This window comes from Phalangium opilio, unplaced genomic scaffold, assembly GCF_054372755.1.
Source record: "Phalangium opilio isolate 3A_F unplaced genomic scaffold, DU_Popi_V2 ptg000032l_1, whole genome shotgun sequence".
In the NCBI taxonomy this organism is placed as follows: domain Eukaryota; kingdom Metazoa; phylum Arthropoda; class Arachnida; order Opiliones; family Phalangiidae; genus Phalangium; species Phalangium opilio.
Window position 1 is genome coordinate 7,174,498 of NW_028324159.1, and position 18,323 is coordinate 7,192,820.

Below are 18,323 nucleotides of genomic sequence, written 5' to 3' on the forward strand. Positions count from 1 at the left end.
AACGCTCCCGCGTGGGCTCGAACCACCAACCTTTCGGTTATCAGCCGAACGCGCTAACCACCGCGCCACGGAAGCTTAGACAAATAATTATCATCAAGTATTGTGGAAAAATATTTCCTTTTTACGTTACTTCCAAGACTTCAAAACAACGCTCCCGGGTGGTCTCGAACCACCAACCTTTCGGTTAACAGCCGAACGCGCTAACCATTGCGCCACGGAAGCTTAGGCAAAGAATGATCTTCAAGTATTGTGGAAAAATATTTCCTTTTTACGTTACTTCCAAGACTTCAAAACAACGCTCCCGTGTGGGCTCGAACCACCAACCTTTCGGTTAACAGCCGAACGCGCTAACCTTTGCGCCAAGGAATCTTACGCAAAGAATGACCTGCAAGTATTGTGAAAGAATATTTCCTTTTTACGTTTTTTCTAAAACTTCAAAATAACGCTGCCGAGTGGGCTCGAACCACCAACCTTTCGGTTAACAGCCGAACGCGCTAGCCATTGCGCCACGGAAGCTTAGACAAAGAATGATCGTCAAGTATTGTGGAAAAATATTTCCTTTTTACGTTACTTCCAAGACTTCAAAACAACGCTCCCGTGTGCGCTCGAACCACCAACCTTTCGGTTAACAGCCGAACGCGCTAACCGTTGCGCCACGGAAGCTTAAGAAAGAATGGTCTTCAAGTATTGTGGAAAAATATTTCCTTTTAACGTTACTTTTAAGACTTCAAAACAACGCTCCCGGGTGGGCTCGAACCACCAACCCTTCGGTTATCAGCCGAACGCGCTAACCATTGCGCCACGGAAACATAGGCAAAGAATTATCGTCAAGTATTGTGGAAAAATATTTCCTTTTACGTTACTTCTAAGACTTCAAAACAACGCACATGGGTGGGCTCGAACCCCCAACCTTTCGGTTAACAGCCGAACGCGCTAGCCATTGCGCCACGGAAGCTTAGGCAAACGATCATCTTCAAGTATTGTGGAAAAATATTTCTTTTTACGTTACTTCTAAGACTACAAAACAACGCTCCCGGTTGGGCTCGAACCACCAACCTTTCGGTTATCAGCCGAACGCGCTAACCACCGCGCCACGGAAGCTTAGGCAAAGAATTATCGTCAAGTATTGTGGAAAAATATTTCATTTTTACGTTACTTCCAAGACTTCAAAACAACGCTCCCGGGTGGGCTCGAACCATCAACCTTTCGGTTATCAGCCGAACGCGCTAACCTTTGCGCCACGGAATCTTAAGAAAGAATGGTCTTCAAATATTGTGGAAAAATATTTCCTTTTAACGTTACTTTTAAAACTTCAAAACAACGCTCCCGGGTTGGCCTGAACCACCATCCTTTCGGTTAACAGCCGAACGCGTTAGCCATTGCGCCACGGAAGCTTAGGCAAACGATCATCGTCAAGTATTGTGGAAAAATATTTCCTTTTTACGTTACTTCTAAGACTTCAAAACAACGCTCCCGGTTGGGCTCGAACAACCAACCTTTCGGTTATCAGCCGAACGCGCTAACCACCGCGCCACGGAAGCTTAGGCAAAGAATTATCGTCAAGTATTGTGGAAAAATATTTCATTTTTACGTTACTTCTAAGACTTCAAAACAACGCTCCCGGGTGGGCTCGAACTACCAACCTTTCGGTTATCAGCCGAACGCGCTAACCTTTGCGCCACGGAATCTTAAGAAAGAATGGTCTTCAAGTATTGTGGAAAAATATTTCCTTTTTACCTTACTTCTAAAACTTCAAAACAACGCTCCCGCGTGGGCTCGAACCACCAACCTTTCGGTTATCAGCCGAACGCGCTAACCACCGCGCCACGGAAGCTTAGGCAAATAATTATCATCAAGTATTGTGGAAAAATATTTCCTTTTTACGTTACTTCCAAGACTTCAAAACAACGCTCCCGGGTGGTCTCGAACCACCAACCTTTCGGTTAACAGCCGAACGCGCTAACCATTGCGCCACGGAAACATAGGCAAAGAATTATCGTCAAGTATTGTGGAAAAATATTTCCTTTTACGTTACTTCTAAGACTTCAAAACAACGCACCCGGGGGGGCTCGAACCACCAACCTTTCGGTTAACAGCCGAACGCGCTAGCCATTGCGCCACGGAAGCTTAGTCAAAGAATGATCGTCAAGTATTGTGGAAAAATATTTCCTTTTTACGTTACTTCCAAGACTTCAAAACAACGCTCCCGTGTGGGCTCGAAGCACCAACCTTACGGTTAACAGCCTAATGCGCTTACCATTGCGCCTTGGAAGCTTAGCAAAAAATAATCGTCAAGTATTTTGAAAGAATATGACGTTTTTACGTTTTTTCTAAGACTTCGAAACAAAGCTCCAAGGTGGGCTCGAACCACCAACCTTACGGTTAACAGCCGAACGCGCTAACGTTTGCGCCACGGACGCTTAGGCAGAGAACGATCTTTAAGTATTGTGGAAAAATATTTCCTTTTTACGTTACTTCTAAAACTTCAAAACAACGCTCCCGGTTGGGCTCGAACCACCAACCTTTCGGTTAACAGCCGAACGCGCTAACCATTGCGCCACGGAAGCTTAAGCAAGAATGGTCTTCAAGTATTGTGGAAAAGTATTTCCTTTTAACGTTACTTTTAAGACTTCAAAACAACGCTCCCGGGTTGGCCTGAACCACCATCCTTTCGGTTAACAGCCGAACACGCTAACCATTGCGCCACGGAAGCTTAGGCAAAGAATGATCTTCAAGTACTGTGGAAAAATATTTCCTTTTTACGTTACTTCTAAGACTTCAAAACAACGCTCCCTGGTTGGCCTGAACTACCATCCTTTCAGTTAACAGCCGAACACGCTAACCATTGCGCCACGGAAGCTTAGGCAAATAATGATCGTCAAGTACTGTGGAAAAATATTTCCTTTTTACCTTACTTCTAAAACTTCAAAACAACGCTCCCGCGTGGGCTCGAACCACCAACCTTTCGGTTATCAGCCGAACGCGCTAACCACCGCGCCACGGAAGCTTAGGCAAATAATTATCATCAAGTATTGTGGAAAAATATTTCCTTTTAACGTTACTTTTAAGACTTCAAAACAACGCTCCCGGGATGGCCTGAACCACCATCCTTTCGGTTAACAGCCGAACACGCTAACCATTGCGCCACGGAAGCTTAGGCAAAGAATGATCTTCAAGTACTGTGGAAAAATATTTCCTTTTTACGTTACTTCTAAGACTTCAAAACAACGCTCCCGCGTGGGCTCGAACCACCAACCTTTCGGTTATCAGCCGAACGCGCTAACCACCGCGCCACGGAAGCTTAGGCAAAGAATTATCATCAAGTATTGTGGAAAAATATTTCCTTTTTACGTTACTTCTAAAACTTCAAAACAACGCTCCCGGGTGGGCTCGAACCACCAACTTTCGGTTAACAGCCGAACGCGCTAACCATTGCGCCACGGAAGCTTAGGTAAAGAACGATCTTCAAGTATTGTGAAAAAATATTTCCTTTTAACGTTACTTCTAAGACTTCAAAACAACGCTCCCGGGTGGGCTCGAAGCACCAACCTTACGGTTAACAGCCTAATGCGCTTACCATTGCGCCTTGGAAGCTTAGCAAAAAATGATCGTCAAGTATTTTGAAAGAATATGACGTTTTACGTTTTTTCTAAGACTTCGAAACAAAGCTCCAAGGTGGGCTCGAACCACCAACTTTACGGTTAACAGCCGAACGCGCAGACGTTTGCGCCACGGAAGCTTAGGCAGAGAATGATCTTTAAGTATTGTGGAAAAATATTTCCTTTTTACGTTACTTATAAAACTTCAAAACAACGCTCCCGGTTGGGCTCGAACCACCAACCTTTCGGATAACAGCCGAACGCGCTAACCATTGCGCCACGGAAGCTTAAGCAAGAATGGTCTTCAAGTATTGTGGAAAAGTATTTCCTTTTAACGTTACTTTTCAGACTTCAAAACAACGCTCCCGGGTTGGCCTGAACCACCATCCTTTCGGTTAACAGCCGAACGCGCTAGCCATTGCGCCACGGAAGCTTAGACAAAGAATGATCGTCAAGTATTGTGGAAAAATATTTCGTTTTTACGTTACTTCTAAGACTTCAAAACAACGCTCCCGGTTGGGCTCGAACCACCAACCTTTCGGTTAACAGCCGAACGTGCTAACCATTGCACCACGGAAGCTTAAGCAACAATGGTCTGCAAGTATTGTGGAAAAATATTTCCTTTTAACGTTACTTTTAAGACTTCAAAACATCGCTCCCGGGTGGCGTTGAACCACCAACCTTTCGGTTAACAGCCGAACGCGCTAACCATTGCGCCACGGAAGCTTAGGCAAAGAATGATCTTCAAGTATTGTGGAAAAATATTTCCTTTTCACGTTACTTCTAAGACTTCAAAACAACGCTCCCGAGTGGGCTCGAGCCAACAACCTTTCGGTTAGCAGCCGAACGCGCTCACCATTGCGCCACGGAAGCTTAGGCAAAGAACGATCTTCAAGTATTGTGAAAAAATATTTCCTTTTTACGTTACTTCTAAGACTTCAAAACAACGCTCCCGGGTGGGCTCGAAGCACCAACCTTACGGTTAACAGCCTAATGCGCTTACCATTGCGCCTTGGAAGCTTAGCAAAAAATGATCGTCAAGTATTTTGAAAGAATATGACGTTTTACGTTTTTTCTAAGACTTCGAAACAAAGCTCCAAGGTGGGCTCGAACCACCAACTTTACGGTTAACAGCCGAACGCGCAGACGTTTGCGCCACGGAAGCTTAGGCAGAGAATGATCTTTAAGTATTGTGGAAAAATATTTCCTTTTTACGTTACTTATAAAACTTCAAAACAACGCTCCCGGTTGGGCTCGAACCACCAACCTTTCGGATAACAGCCGAACGCGCTAACCATTGCGCCACGGAAGCTTAAGCAAGAATGGTCTTCAAGTATTGTGGAAAAGTATTTCCTTTTAACGTTACTTTTCAGACTTCAAAACAACGCTCCCGGGTTGGCCTGAACCACCATCCTTTCGGTTAACAGCCGAACGCGCTAGCCATTGCGCCACGGAAGCTTAGACAAAGAATGATCGTCAAGTATTGTGGAAAAATATTTCGTTTTTACGTTACTTCTAAGACTTCAAAACAACGCTCCCGGTTGGGCTCGAACCACCAACCTTTCGGTTAACAGCCGAACGTGCTAACCATTGCACCACGGAAGCTTAAGCAACAATGGTCTGCAAGTATTGTGGAAAAATATTTCCTTTTAACGTTACTTTTAAGACTTCAAAACATCGCTCCCGGGTGGCGTTGAACCACCAACCTTTCGGTTAACAGCCGAACGCGCTAACCATTGCGCCACGGAAGCTTAGGCAAAGAATGATCTTCAAGTATTGTGGAAAAATATTTCCTTTTCACGTTACTTCTAAGACTTCAAAACAACGCTCCCGAGTGGGCTCGAGCCAACAACCTTTCGGTTAGCAGCCGAACGCGCTCACCATTGCGCCACGGAAGCTTAGGCAAAGAACGATCTTCAAGTATTGTGAAAAAATATTTCCTTTTTACGTTACTTCTAAGACTTCAAAACAACGCTCCCGGGTGGGCTCGAAGCACCAACCTTACGGTTAACAGCCTAATGCGCTTACCATTGCGCCTTGGAAGCTTAGCAAAAAATGATCGTTAAGTATTTTGAAAGAATATGACGCTTTACGTTTTTTCTAAGACTTCGAAACAAAGCTCCAAGGTGTGCTCGAACCACCAACTTTACGGTTAACAGCCGAACGCGCAGACGTTTGCGCCACGGAAGCTTAGGCAGAGAATGATCTTTAAGTATTGTGGAAAAATATTTCCTTTTTACGTTACTTATAAAACTTCAAAACAACGCTCCCGGTTGGGCTCGAACCACCAACCTTTCGGATAACAGCCGAACGCGCTAACCATTGCGCCACGGAAGCTTAAGCAAGAATGGTCTTCAAGTATTGTGGAAAAGTATTTCCTTTTAACGTTACTTTTCAGACTTCAAAACAACGCTCCCGGGTTGGCCTGAACCACCATCCTTTCGGTTAAAAGCCGAACACGCTAACCATTGCGCCACGGAAGCTTAGGCAAAGAATGATCGTCAAGTACTGTGGAAAAATATTTCCTTTTTACGTTACTTCTAAGACTTCAAAACAACGCTCCCGCGTGGGCTCGAACCACCAACCTTTCGGTTATCAGCCGAACGCGCTAACCACCGCGCCACGGAAGCTTAGGCAAAGAATTATCATAGAGTATTGTGGAAAAATATTTCCTTTTTACGTTACTTCTAAAACTTCAAAACAACGCTCCCGGGTGGGCTCGAACCACCAACTTTCGGTTAACAGCCAAACGCGCTAACCATTGCGCCACGGAAGCTTAGGTTAAGAACGATCTTCAAGTATTGTGAAAAAATATTTCCTTTTAACGTTACTTCTAAGACTTCAAAACAACGCTCCCGGGTGGGCTCGAAGCACCAACCTTACGGTTAACAGCCTAATGCGCTTACCATTGCGCCTTGGAAGCTTAGCAAAAAATGATCGTTAAGTATTTTGAAAGAATATGACGCTTTACGTTTTTTCTAAGACTTCGAAACAAAGCTCCAAGGTGTGCTCGAACCACCAACTTTACGGTTAACAGCCGAACGCGCAGACGTTTGCGCCACGGAAGCTTAGGCAGAGAATGATCTTTAAGTATTGTGGAAAAATATTTCCTTTTTACGTTACTTATAAAACTTCAAAACAACGCTCCCGGTTGGGCTCGAACCACCAACCTTTCGGATAACAGCCGAACGCGCTAACCATTGCGCCACGGAAGCTTAAGCAAGAATGGTCTTCAAGTATTGTGGAAAAGTATTTCCTTTTAACGTTACTTTTCAGACTTCAAAACAACGCTCCCGGGTTGGCCTGAACCACCATCCTTTCGGTTAACAGCCGAACACGCTAACCATTGCGCCACGGAAGCTTAGGCAAAGAATGATCTTCAAGTACTGTGGAAAAATATTTCCTTTTTACGTTACTTCTAAGACTTCAAAACAACGCTCCCGCGTGGGCTCGAACCACCAACCTTTCGGTTATCAGCCGAACGCGCTAACCACCGCGCCACGGAAGCTTAGGCAAAGAATTATCATCAAGTATTGTGGAAAAATATTTCCTTTTTACGTTACTTCTAAAACTTCAAAACAACGCTCCCGGGTGGGCTCGAACCACCAACTTTCGGTTAACAGCCGAACGCGCTAACCATTGCGCCACGGAAGCTTAGGTAAAGAACGATCTTCAAGTATTGTGAAAAAATATTTCCTTTTAACGTTACTTCTAAGACTTCAAAACAACGCTCCCGGGTGGGCTCGAAGCACCAACCTTACGGTTAACAGCCTAATGCGCTTACCATTGCGCCTTGGAAGCTTAGCAAAAAATGATCGTCAAGTATTTTGAAAGAATATGACGTTTTACGTTTTTTCTAAGACTTCGAAACAAAGCTCCAAGGTGGGCTCGAACCACCAACTTTACGGTTAACAGCCGAACGCGCAGACGTTTGCGCCACGGAAGCTTAGGCAGAGAATGATCTTTAAGTATTGTGGAAAAATATTTCCTTTTTACGTTACTTATAAAACTTCAAAACAACGCTCCCGGTTGGGCTCGAACCACCAACCTTTCGGATAACAGCCGAACGCGCTAACCATTGCGCCACGGAAGCTTAAGCAAGAATGGTCTTCAAGTATTGTGGAAAAGTATTTCCTTTTAACGTTACTTTTCAGACTTCAAAACAACGCTCCCGGGTTGGCCTGAACCACCATCCTTTCGGTTAACAGCCGAACGCGCTAGCCATTGCGCCACGGAAGCTTAGACAAAGAATGATCGTCAAGTATTGTGGAAAAATATTTCGTTTTTACGTTACTTCTAAGACTTCAAAACAACGCTCCCGGTTGGGCTCGAACCACCAACCTTTCGGTTAACAGCCGAACGTGCTAACCATTGCACCACGGAAGCTTAAGCAACAATGGTCTGCAAGTATTGTGGAAAAATATTTCCTTTTAACGTTACTTTTAAGACTTCAAAACATCGCTCCCGGGTGGCGTTGAACCACCAACCTTTCGGTTAACAGCCGAACGCGCTAACCATTGCGCCACGGAAGCTTAGGCAAAGAATGATCTTCAAGTATTGTGGAAAAATATTTCCTTTTCACGTTACTTCTAAGACTTCAAAACAACGCTCCCGAGTGGGCTCGAGCCAACAACCTTTCGGTTAGCAGCCGAACGCGCTCACCATTGCGCCACGGAAGCTTAGGCAAAGAACGATCTTCAAGTATTGTGAAAAAATATTTCCTTTTTACGTTACTTCTAAGACTTCAAAACAACGCTCCCGGGTGGGCTCGAAGCACCAACCTTACGGTTAACAGCCTAATGCGCTTACCATTGCGCCTTGGAAGCTTAGCAAAAAATGATCGTTAAGTATTTTGAAAGAATATGACGCTTTACGTTTTTTCTAAGACTTCGAAACAAAGCTCCAAGGTGTGCTCGAACCACCAACTTTACGGTTAACAGCCGAACGCGCAGACGTTTGCGCCACGGAAGCTTAGGCAGAGAATGATCTTTAAGTATTGTGGAAAAATATTTCCTTTTTACGTTACTTATAAAACTTCAAAACAACGCTCCCGGTTGGGCTCGAACCACCAACCTTTCGGATAACAGCCGAACGCGCTAACCATTGCGCCACGGAAGCTTAAGCAAGAATGGTCTTCAAGTATTGTGGAAAAGTATTTCCTTTTAACGTTACTTTTCAGACTTCAAAACAACGCTCCCGGGTTGGCCTGAACCACCATCCTTTCGGTTAAAAGCCGAACACGCTAACCATTGCGCCACGGAAGCTTAGGCAAAGAATGATCGTCAAGTACTGTGGAAAAATATTTCCTTTTTACGTTACTTCTAAGACTTCAAAACAACGCTCCCGCGTGGGCTCGAACCACCAACCTTTCGGTTATCAGCCGAACGCGCTAACCACCGCGCCACGGAAGCTTAGGCAAAGAATTATCATAGAGTATTGTGGAAAAATATTTCCTTTTTACGTTACTTCTAAAACTTCAAAACAACGCTCCCGGGTGGGCTCGAACCACCAACTTTCGGTTAACAGCCAAACGCGCTAACCATTGCGCCACGGAAGCTTAGGTTAAGAACGATCTTCAAGTATTGTGAAAAAATATTTCCTTTTAACGTTACTTCTAAGACTTCAAAACAACGCTCCCGGGTGGGCTCGAAGCACCAACCTTACGGTTAACAGCCTAATGCGCTTACCATTGCGCCTTGGAAGCTTAGCAAAAAATGATCGTTAAGTATTTTGAAAGAATATGACGCTTTACGTTTTTTCTAAGACTTCGAAACAAAGCTCCAAGGTGTGCTCGAACCACCAACTTTACGGTTAACAGCCGAACGCGCAGACGTTTGCGCCACGGAAGCTTAGGCAGAGAATGATCTTTAAGTATTGTGGAAAAATATTTCCTTTTTACGTTACTTATAAAACTTCAAAACAACGCTCCCGGTTGGGCTCGAACCACCAACCTTTCGGATAACAGCCGAACGCGCTAACCATTGCGCCACGGAAGCTTAAGCAAGAATGGTCTTCAAGTATTGTGGAAAAGTATTTCCTTTTAACGTTACTTTTCAGACTTCAAAACAACGCTCCCGGGTTGGCCTGAACCACCATCCTTTCGGTTAACAGCCGAACACGCTAACCATTGCGCCACGGAAGCTTAGGCAAAGAATGATCGTCAAGTACTGTGGAAAAATATTTCCTCTTTACGTTACTTCTAAGACTTCAAAACAACGCTCCCGCGTGGGCTCGAACCACCAACCTTTCGGTTATCAGCCGAACGCGCTAACCACCGCGCCACGGAAGCTTAGGCAAAGAATTATCATCAAGTATTGTGGAAAAATATTTCCTTTTTACGTTACTTCTAAAACTTCAAAACAACGCTCCCGGGTGGGCTCGAACCACCAACCTTTCGGTTAACAGCCGAACGCGCTAACCATTGCGCCACGGAAGCTTAGGCAAAGAACGATCTTCAAGTATTGTGAAAAAATATTTCCTTTTTACGTTACTTCTAAGACTTCAAAACAACGCTCCCGGGTGGGCTCGAAGCACCAACCTTACGGTTAACAGCCTAATGCGCTTACCATTGCGCCTTGGAAGATTAGCAAAAAATGATCGTCAAGTGTTTTGAAAGAATATGACGTTTTTACGTTTTTTCTAAGACTTCGAAACAAAGCTCCAAGGTGGGCTCGAACCACCAACCTTTCGGTTAACAGCCGAACGCGCTAACCATTGCGCAACGTAAGCTTAGGCAAAGAATGATCTTCAAGTATTGTGGAAAAATATTTCCTTTTTACGTTACTTCTAAGACTTCAAAACAACATTCCCGGGTGGGCTCGAATCACCAACCTTTCGGTTAACAGCCGAACGCGCTAACCATTGCGCCACGGAAACTTAGACAAAGAATTACCGTCAAGAATTGTGGAAAAATATTTCCTTTTAACGTTACTTCTAAGACTTCAAAACAACGGTCCCGCGTGGGCTCGAACCACCAACCTTTCAGTTAACAGCCGAACGCGCTAACCATTGCAACACGGAAGCTTAGGCGAAGAACGATCGTCAAGTATTTCCAGAAAATATTTCGTTTCTACATTTTTCTAAGACTTCGAAACAAAACTCCTGGGTGGGCTCGAACCAACAACCTTTCGGTTAACAACCGAATACGCTAACCATTGCGCCACGGAAGCATAGGCAAAAAACGATCATGAAGTATTGAGGAATAATATTTCCTTTTACGTTACTTCTAAGACTTCAAAACAACGCATCCGGGTGGGCTCGAACCACCAACCTTTCGGTTAACAGCCGAACGTGCTAACCATTGCACCACGGAAGCTTAAGCAACAATGGTCTGCAAGTATTGTGGAAAAATATTTCCTTTTAACGTTACTTTTAAGACTTCAAAACATCGCTCCCGGGTGGCGTTGAACCACCAACCTTTCGGTTAACAGCCGAACGCGCTAACCATTGCGCCACGGAAGCTTAGGCAAAGAATGATCTTCAAGTATTGTGGAAAAATATTTCCTTTTCACGTTACTTCTAAGACTTCAAAACAACGCTCCCGAGTGGGCTCGAGCCAACAACCTTTCGGTTAGCAGCCGAACGCGCTCACCATTGCGCCACGGAAGCTTAGGCAAAGAACGATCTTCAAGTATTGTGAAAAAATATTTCCTTTTTACGTTACTTCTAAGACTTCAAAACAACGCTCCCGGGTGGGCTCGAAGCACCAACCTTACGGTTAACAGCCTAATGCGCTTACCATTGCGCCTTGGAAGCTTAGCAAAAAATGATCGTTAAGTATTTTGAAAGAATATGACGCTTTACGTTTTTTCTAAGACTTCGAAACAAAGCTCCAAGGTGTGCTCGAACCACCAACTTTACGGTTAACAGCCGAACGCGCAGACGTTTGCGCCACGGAAGCTTAGGCAGAGAATGATCTTTAAGTATTGTGGAAAAATATTTCCTTTTTACGTTACTTATAAAACTTCAAAACAACGCTCCCGGTTGGGCTCGAATTACCAACCTTTCGGATAACAGCCGAACGCGCTAACCATTGCGCCACGGAAGCTTAAGCAAGAATGGTCTTCAAGTATTGTGGAAAAGTATTTCCTTTTAACGTTACTTTTCAGACTTCAAAACAACGCTCCCGGGTTGGCCTGAACCACCATCCTTTCGGTTAACAGCCGAACACGCTAACCATTGCGCCACGGAAGCTTAGGCAAAGAATGATCGTCAAGTACTGTGGAAAAATATTTCCTTTTTACGTTACTTCTAAGACTTCAAAACAACGCTCCCGCGTGGGCTCGAACCACCAACCTTTCGGTTATCAGCCGAACGCGCTAACCACCGCGTCACGGAAGCTTAGGCAAAGAATTATCATAGAGTATTGTGGAAAAATATTTCCTTTTTACGTTACTTCTAAAACTTCAAAACAACGCTCCCGGGTGGGCTCGAACCACCAACTTTCGGTTAACAGCCAAACGCGCTAACCATTGCGCCACGGAAGCTTAGGTAAAGAACGATCTTCAAGTATTGTGAAAAAATATTTCCTTTTAACGTTACTTCTAAGACTTCAAAACAACGCTCCCGGGTGGGCTCGAAGCACCAACCTTACGGTTAACAGCCTAATGCGCTTACCATTGCGCCTTGGAAGCTTAGCAAAAAATGATCGTTAAGTATTTTGAAAGAATATGACGCTTTACGTTTTTTCTAAGACTTCGAAACAAAGCTCCAAGGTGTGCTCGAACCACCAACTTTACGGTTAACAGCCGAACGCGCAGACGTTTGCGCCACGGAAGCTTAGGCAGAGAATGATCTTTAAGTATTGTGGAAAAATATTTCCTTTTTACGTTACTTATAAAACTTCAAAACAACGCTCCCGGTTGGGCTCGAACCACCAACCTTTCGGATAACAGCCGAACGCGCTAACCATTGCGCCACGGAAGCTTAAGCAAGAATGGTCTTCAAGTATTGTGGAAAAGTATTTCCTTTTAACGTTACTTTTCAGACTTCAAAACAACGCTCCCGGGTTGGCCTGAACCACCATCCTTTCGGTTAACAGCCGAACACGCTAACCATTGCGCCACGGAAGCTTAGGCAAAGAATGATCGTCAAGTACTGTGGAAAAATATTTCCTTTTTACGTTACTTCTAAGACTTCAAAACAACGCTCCCGCGTGGGCTCGAACCACCAACCTTTCGGTTATCAGCCGAACGCGCTAACCACCGCGCCACGGAAGCTTAGGCAAAGAATTATCATCAAGTATTGTGGAAAAATATTTCCTTTTTACGTTACTTCTAAAACTTCAAAACAACGCTCCCGGGTGGGCTCGAACCACCAACCTTTCGGTTAACAGCCGAACGCGCTAACCATTGCGCCACGGAAGCTTAGGCAAAGAACGATCTTCAAGTATTGTGAAAAAATATTTCCTTTTTACGTTACTTCTAAGACTTCAAAACAACGCTCCCGGGTGGGCTCGAAGCACCAACCTTACGGTTAACAGCCTAATGCGCTTACCATTGCGCCTTGGAAGATTAGCAAAAAATGATCGTCAAGTGTTTTGAAAGAATATGACGTTTTTACGTTTTTTCTAAGACTTCGAAACAAAGCTCCAAGGTGGGCTCGAACCACCAACCTTTCGGTTAACAGCCGAACGCGCTAACCATTGCGCAACGTAAGCTTAGGCAAAGAATGATCTTCAAGTATTGTGGAAAAATATTTCCTTTTTACGTTACTTCTAAGACTTCAAAACAACATTCCCGGGTGGGCTCGAATCACCAACCTTTCGGTTAACAGCCGAACGCGCTAACCATTGCGCCACGGAAACTTAGACAAAGAATTACCGTCAAGAATTGTGGAAAAATATTTCCTTTTAACGTTACTTCTAAGACTTCAAAACAACGGTCCCGCGTGGGCTCGAACCACCAACCTTTCAGTTAACAGCCGAACGCGCTAACCATTGCAACACGGAAGCTTAGGCGAAGAACGATCGTCAAGTATTTCCAGAAAATATTTCGTTTCTACATTTTTCTAAGACTTCGAAACAAAACTCCTGGGTGGGCTCGAACCAACAACCTTTCGGTTAACAACCGAATACGCTAACCATTGCGCCACGGAAGCATAGGCAAAAAACGATCATGAAGTATTGAGGAATAATATTTCCTTTTACGTTACTTCTAAGACTTCAAAACAACGCATCCGGGTGGGCTCGAACCACCAACCTTTCGGTTAACAGCCGAACGTGCTAACCATTGCACCACGGAAGCTTAAGCAACAATGGTCTGCAAGTATTGTGGAAAAATATTTCCTTTTAACGTTACTTTTAAGACTTCAAAACATCGCTCCCGGGTGGCGTTGAACCACCAACCTTTCGGTTAACAGCCGAACGCGCTAACCATTGCGCCACGGAAGCTTAGGCAAAGAATGATCTTCAAGTATTGTGGAAAAATATTTCCTTTTCACGTTACTTCTAAGACTTCAAAACAACGCTCCCGAGTGGGCTCGAGCCAACAACCTTTCGGTTAGCAGCCGAACGCGCTCACCATTGCGCCACGGAAGCTTAGGCAAAGAACGATCTTCAAGTATTGTGAAAAAATATTTCCTTTTTACGTTACTTCTAAGACTTCAAAACAACGCTCCCGGGTGGGCTCGAAGCACCAACCTTACGGTTAACAGCCTAATGCGCTTACCATTGCGCCTTGGAAGCTTAGCAAAAAATGATCGTTAAGTATTTTGAAAGAATATGACGCTTTACGTTTTTTCTAAGACTTCGAAACAAAGCTCCAAGGTGTGCTCGAACCACCAACTTTACGGTTAACAGCCGAACGCGCAGACGTTTGCGCCACGGAAGCTTAGGCAGAGAATGATCTTTAAGTATTGTGGAAAAATATTTCCTTTTTACGTTACTTATAAAACTTCAAAACAACGCTCCCGGTTGGGCTCGAACCACCAACCTTTCGGATAACAGCCGAACGCGCTAACCATTGCGCCACGGAAGCTTAAGCAAGAATGGTCTTCAAGTATTGTGGAAAAGTATTTCCTTTTAACGTTACTTTTCAGACTTCAAAACAACGCTCCCGGGTTGGCCTGAACCACCATCCTTTCGGTTAACAGCCGAACACGCTAACCATTGCGCCACGGAAGCTTAGGCAAAGAATGATCGTCAAGTACTGTGGAAAAATATTTCCTTTTTACGTTACTTCTAAGACTTCAAAACAACGCTCCCGCGTGGGCTCGAACCACCAACCTTTCGGTTATCAGCCGAACGCGCTAACCACCGCGCCACGGAAGCTTAGGCAAAGAATTATCATCAAGTATTGTGGAAAAATATTTCCTTTTTACGTTACTTCTAAAACTTCAAAACAACGCTCCCGGGTGGGCTCGAACCACCAACCTTTCGGTTAACAGCCGAACGCGCTAACCATTGCGCCACGGAAGCTTAGGCAAAGAACGATCTTCAAGTATTGTGAAAAAATATTTCCTTTTTACGTTACTTCTAAGACTTCAAAACAACGCTCCCGGGTGGGCTCGAAGCACCAACCTTACGGTTAACAGCCTAATGCGCTTACCATTGCGCCTTGGAAGATTAGCAAAAAATGATCGTCAAGTGTTTTGAAAGAATATGACGTTTTTACGTTTTTTCTAAGACTTCGAAACAAAGCTCCAAGGTGGGCTCGAACCACCAACCTTTCGGTTAACAGCCGAACGCGCTAACCATTGCGCAACGTAAGCTTAGGCAAAGAATGATCTTCAAGTATTGTGGAAAAATATTTCCTTTTTACGTTACTTCTAAGACTTCAAAACAACATTCCCGGGTGGGCTCGAATCACCAACCTTTCGGTTAACAGCCGAACGCGCTAACCATTGCGCCACGGAAACTTAGACAAAGAATTACCGTCAAGAATTGTGGAAAAATATTTCCTTTTAACGTTACTTCTAAGACTTCAAAACAACGGTCCCGTGTGGGCTCGAACCACCAACCTTTCAGTTAACAGCCGAACGCGCTAACCATTGCAACACGGAAGCTTAGGCGAAGAACGATCGTCAAGTATTTCCAGAAAATATTTCGTTTCTACATTTTTCTAAGACTTCGAAACAAAACTCCTGGGTGGGCTCGAACCAACAACCTTTCGGTTAACAACCGAATACGCTAACCATTGCGCCACGGAAGCATAGGCAAAAAACGATCATGAAGTATTGAGGAATAATATTTCCTTTTACGTTACTTCTAAGACTTCAAAACAACGCATCCGGGTGGGCTCGAACCACCAACCTTTCGGTTAACAGCCGAACGTGCTAACCATTGCACCACGGAAGCTTAAGCAACAATGGTCTGCAAGTATTGTGGAAAAATATTTCCTTTTAACGTTACTTTTAAGACTTCAAAACATCGCTCCCGGGTGGCGTTGAACCACCAACCTTTCGGTTAACAGCCGAACGCGCTAACCATTGCGCCACGGAAGCTTAGGCAAAGAATGATCTTCAAGTATTGTGGAAAAATATTTCCTTTTCACGTTACTTCTAAGACTTCAAAACAACGCTCCCGAGTGGGCTCGAGCCAACAACCTTTCGGTTAGCAGCCGAACGCGCTCACCATTGCGCCACGGAAGCTAAGGCAAAGAACGATCGTAAAGTATTTCCAAAAAATATTTCGTTTTTACGGTTATTCTAAGACTTCAAAACAACGTTCCCGGGTGGCGTCGAACCACCAACCTTGCGGTTCACAGCCGAACGCGCTAACCATTGCGCCACGGAAGCTTAGGCAAAGAATGATCTTCAAGTATTATGGAAAAATATTTCCTTTTTACGTTACTTCTAAGACTTCAAAACAACATTCCCGGGTGGGCTCGAAACCCCAACCTTTCGATTAACAGCCAAACGCGCTAACCATTGCGCCACGGAAGCTTAGCAAAAAATGATCGTCAAGTATTTCGAAAAAATATTTCCTTTTTACGATACGATACGATTTTCTTAGTTTGTCAACATGACTGTTAACGTTACATAACACCAAAGCTAATTTGTGGCTACACACACTGAAAGTAAATGCGCACCATAAAAATCATGAAAACACTAAGCTACAATCCGATTACTATCAGACCAAAGAGGGTAGGTAAAATGCCTTGCCAAAGCCGCTAGCTTCTACTCCTCCTCTTTCTACCCTCTTTGGTGCAAGGTACCAAGGCTTAACAAAAATTGTATGATAATATATTTATAGAGATAGATAACAACTTTTAAATTAAAATTAGAAACTAACTTGTCTCTTAAAATTCTCGCGTGATCAACTGGTTTCACGCCAATTAAATAGCTAGTCCCGTCAGAATCAGGATGAGCTATCTGTATTAATTCCTCCATGTTTTTTTCGCCAACCTGAGAACTACGCGTTTTACGTCACGTTATCCAAAACCCGACTTTGAAAACCGCGCTGGCTCAGCCTTGAGCACCTTGACGTCAATATTCAAAAACAAAATCCCGTTCTGCAGGACACTGCTAAGAGCGATAAGCTCTGCTGAACGCGGCCCAGATTTCTACCATGATTATTTAATCTAAGCCTAATTATTTATAAGTGTATTTAACTTTCGGCTCACACTGAACCGTTAATGTTTCTGCATTTCAGAAACGAAAACCAAACCCAAGCGTTTACTTTTTGGTTCACTAGGCCTAATGACAAATAAGAGCTCCTTTGACCACCATAGTAGCGTTCTTCTTGTAATCACTTTAGAAAGGATTATGCAATAAACAGATGTAGTATAGCTTAAGTAATATATAAACATCCATTTCAAATAATAATATAAAAAATATTCTTGGGATATCAAAATGAAACAGAGCTTTATAGCTACAAAGCCACCAAAGGCATCGAAATTACGAAAAATATTTCCAAATATTAATTTTACATTATGAGAAAACCAAATATTAAGGTTTTGTAGGATTTCTTTCCACAAAACATAAGGCGAACTGCTAACGCGGTGCACTAGTGTAACAACGGACGGACACACACAGACAAAAACATAGACTGCTTTTTAACTCTTTCCGTATTAATTTTGAATTGAGAAACAACTTTATCTTAAATATTAAAATAAATATAATTAATATTTAAAATTTTCTTCGTTAATTGTTCGCCTTATTGAGCGTTACATCGTGTGGATAAAGAACAATTAAACATTCTTGAGAGACTTGACTAATATTGGCGTTTGAAATGAAGCATACGCCGGTTGCATCGCCTTACTCAAATAGGTAGTATATAACGGTTTCGAATCACTGCTATGGATAAGAAAAGCGCAATTGCGTGAACCTTTGGTGGAAGCCACACCAATGGGAGGTCGGACGTTTCTCGTAACCCAGGCCGATCGCCGCGTATGTCTTAACCTTAAGGATGATGATGGAGTAGAAGCCAGGTGTGCAGACTGGTGTCCATGTGGGATGGACAAAAAGAAAGACCAGAAGATGGTGGTGTAGAAGCCAGGTGTACAGACTGGTGTCCATGTGGGATGGACAAAAACGAAGACTAGAAGATGGAGGTGTAGAAGACAGGTGTACAGACTGGTGTCAATGTGGGATGGACAATGACAAGAAGATGCTGGTGTTAGAAGCCAGTAAGTACGGACTGGTGTCTATGTGGGATAGACGAAAACAACGGCCAGAAGATGGTGGTGTTAAAGCCAATGAATACAGATTGGTGTTCATGTGGAATGGACAATTGACTAGTTAGATGAAATAATAGTGACTAGTTGAATTGTGGATAGCCTCAAG

The 18,323-nt window shown here is 43.8% G+C and overlaps 23 non-coding genes across 23 annotated transcripts; all 23 read right to left on the reverse strand.

The window, feature by feature from the left end:
• Positions 1-2: 2 nt before the first annotated feature.
• Positions 3-75, reverse strand: TRNAI-GAU (transfer RNA isoleucine (anticodon GAU)). Its single transcript has one exon. It is a non-coding gene; the product is annotated as a tRNA-Ile (tRNA).
• A 661-nt stretch (positions 76-736) lies between these two features.
• Positions 737-809, reverse strand: TRNAI-GAU (transfer RNA isoleucine (anticodon GAU)). Its single transcript has one exon. It is a non-coding gene; the product is annotated as a tRNA-Ile (tRNA).
• A 219-nt stretch (positions 810-1,028) lies between these two features.
• Positions 1,029-1,101, reverse strand: TRNAI-GAU (transfer RNA isoleucine (anticodon GAU)). The gene has a single exon. It is a non-coding gene; the product is annotated as a tRNA-Ile (tRNA).
• A 74-nt stretch (positions 1,102-1,175) lies between these two features.
• On the reverse strand, positions 1,176-1,248 carry TRNAI-GAU (transfer RNA isoleucine (anticodon GAU)). The gene has a single exon. It is a non-coding gene; the product is annotated as a tRNA-Ile (tRNA).
• Positions 1,249-1,468: 220 nt separating this feature from the next.
• TRNAI-GAU (transfer RNA isoleucine (anticodon GAU)) lies at positions 1,469-1,541 on the reverse strand. The gene has a single exon. It is a non-coding gene; the product is annotated as a tRNA-Ile (tRNA).
• A 74-nt stretch (positions 1,542-1,615) lies between these two features.
• On the reverse strand, positions 1,616-1,688 carry TRNAI-GAU (transfer RNA isoleucine (anticodon GAU)). Its single transcript has one exon. It is a non-coding gene; the product is annotated as a tRNA-Ile (tRNA).
• A 73-nt stretch (positions 1,689-1,761) lies between these two features.
• Positions 1,762-1,834, reverse strand: TRNAI-GAU (transfer RNA isoleucine (anticodon GAU)). The gene has a single exon. It is a non-coding gene; the product is annotated as a tRNA-Ile (tRNA).
• A 1,100-nt stretch (positions 1,835-2,934) lies between these two features.
• TRNAI-GAU (transfer RNA isoleucine (anticodon GAU)) lies at positions 2,935-3,007 on the reverse strand. The gene has a single exon. It is a non-coding gene; the product is annotated as a tRNA-Ile (tRNA).
• Positions 3,008-3,228: 221 nt separating this feature from the next.
• TRNAI-GAU (transfer RNA isoleucine (anticodon GAU)) lies at positions 3,229-3,301 on the reverse strand. Its single transcript has one exon. It is a non-coding gene; the product is annotated as a tRNA-Ile (tRNA).
• A 1,098-nt stretch (positions 3,302-4,399) lies between these two features.
• Positions 4,400-4,472, reverse strand: TRNAS-GCU (transfer RNA serine (anticodon GCU)). The gene has a single exon. It is a non-coding gene; the product is annotated as a tRNA-Ser (tRNA).
• A 952-nt stretch (positions 4,473-5,424) lies between these two features.
• Positions 5,425-5,497, reverse strand: TRNAS-GCU (transfer RNA serine (anticodon GCU)). The gene has a single exon. It is a non-coding gene; the product is annotated as a tRNA-Ser (tRNA).
• Positions 5,498-6,156: 659 nt separating this feature from the next.
• Positions 6,157-6,229, reverse strand: TRNAI-GAU (transfer RNA isoleucine (anticodon GAU)). The gene has a single exon. It is a non-coding gene; the product is annotated as a tRNA-Ile (tRNA).
• An 805-nt stretch (positions 6,230-7,034) lies between these two features.
• On the reverse strand, positions 7,035-7,107 carry TRNAI-GAU (transfer RNA isoleucine (anticodon GAU)). Its single transcript has one exon. It is a non-coding gene; the product is annotated as a tRNA-Ile (tRNA).
• Positions 7,108-8,205: 1,098 nt separating this feature from the next.
• Positions 8,206-8,278, reverse strand: TRNAS-GCU (transfer RNA serine (anticodon GCU)). Its single transcript has one exon. It is a non-coding gene; the product is annotated as a tRNA-Ser (tRNA).
• A 659-nt stretch (positions 8,279-8,937) lies between these two features.
• On the reverse strand, positions 8,938-9,010 carry TRNAI-GAU (transfer RNA isoleucine (anticodon GAU)). Its single transcript has one exon. It is a non-coding gene; the product is annotated as a tRNA-Ile (tRNA).
• An 805-nt stretch (positions 9,011-9,815) lies between these two features.
• Positions 9,816-9,888, reverse strand: TRNAI-GAU (transfer RNA isoleucine (anticodon GAU)). Its single transcript has one exon. It is a non-coding gene; the product is annotated as a tRNA-Ile (tRNA).
• Positions 9,889-11,134: 1,246 nt separating this feature from the next.
• Positions 11,135-11,207, reverse strand: TRNAS-GCU (transfer RNA serine (anticodon GCU)). Its single transcript has one exon. It is a non-coding gene; the product is annotated as a tRNA-Ser (tRNA).
• A 659-nt stretch (positions 11,208-11,866) lies between these two features.
• TRNAI-GAU (transfer RNA isoleucine (anticodon GAU)) lies at positions 11,867-11,939 on the reverse strand. The gene has a single exon. It is a non-coding gene; the product is annotated as a tRNA-Ile (tRNA).
• Positions 11,940-12,744: 805 nt separating this feature from the next.
• TRNAI-GAU (transfer RNA isoleucine (anticodon GAU)) lies at positions 12,745-12,817 on the reverse strand. Its single transcript has one exon. It is a non-coding gene; the product is annotated as a tRNA-Ile (tRNA).
• A 1,246-nt stretch (positions 12,818-14,063) lies between these two features.
• On the reverse strand, positions 14,064-14,136 carry TRNAS-GCU (transfer RNA serine (anticodon GCU)). Its single transcript has one exon. It is a non-coding gene; the product is annotated as a tRNA-Ser (tRNA).
• Positions 14,137-14,795: 659 nt separating this feature from the next.
• TRNAI-GAU (transfer RNA isoleucine (anticodon GAU)) lies at positions 14,796-14,868 on the reverse strand. Its single transcript has one exon. It is a non-coding gene; the product is annotated as a tRNA-Ile (tRNA).
• Positions 14,869-16,114: 1,246 nt separating this feature from the next.
• TRNAS-GCU (transfer RNA serine (anticodon GCU)) lies at positions 16,115-16,187 on the reverse strand. Its single transcript has one exon. It is a non-coding gene; the product is annotated as a tRNA-Ser (tRNA).
• Positions 16,188-16,261: 74 nt separating this feature from the next.
• On the reverse strand, positions 16,262-16,334 carry TRNAH-GUG (transfer RNA histidin (anticodon GUG)). Its single transcript has one exon. It is a non-coding gene; the product is annotated as a tRNA-His (tRNA).
• Positions 16,335-18,323: the final 1,989 nt, after the last annotated feature.